The sequence below is a fragment of the Delphinus delphis genome, chromosome 8, assembly GCF_949987515.2.
Source record: "Delphinus delphis chromosome 8, mDelDel1.2, whole genome shotgun sequence".
NCBI classification, from domain to species: Eukaryota; Metazoa; Chordata; class Mammalia; order Artiodactyla; family Delphinidae; genus Delphinus; species Delphinus delphis.
In genome coordinates, this window is record NC_082690.1 from 103,631,580 (window position 1) to 103,631,945 (window position 366).

Genomic DNA, 366 nt, shown 5'->3' on the forward strand with positions numbered 1-366 from the left:
AGCTGCCTGGGGTGGGAGCAGCATAGCTGGGAGGGCATCCCAGGGGAGGTGATGTTGTTGCTGGGCCTTAAGGATGAGCCGGGACCACCCAGCAACAGGAAGAATCAGAGCAAACACAGTTGCTTGAAATGGTGGGAAAGGCTTAGTGAGGGTGGGAGAAGATGGGTGAGGCCCGAGCGTGTGGGTGCCAGGGAGGCTGAGAAGGGCCTTGAATGCCTGGTGATGAAGCGGACTTGATCCCAGGAGAGGGATGTGGTGCAGAGCATCCCAGCCTAGGCCCATGCTGAGGGCATGAGGTCCCCAGGGTCATGTGACGGTTTGGATCCCCTGGTTACCTCCAAGAAAGTGACAGGCTGTGCTTGGGGA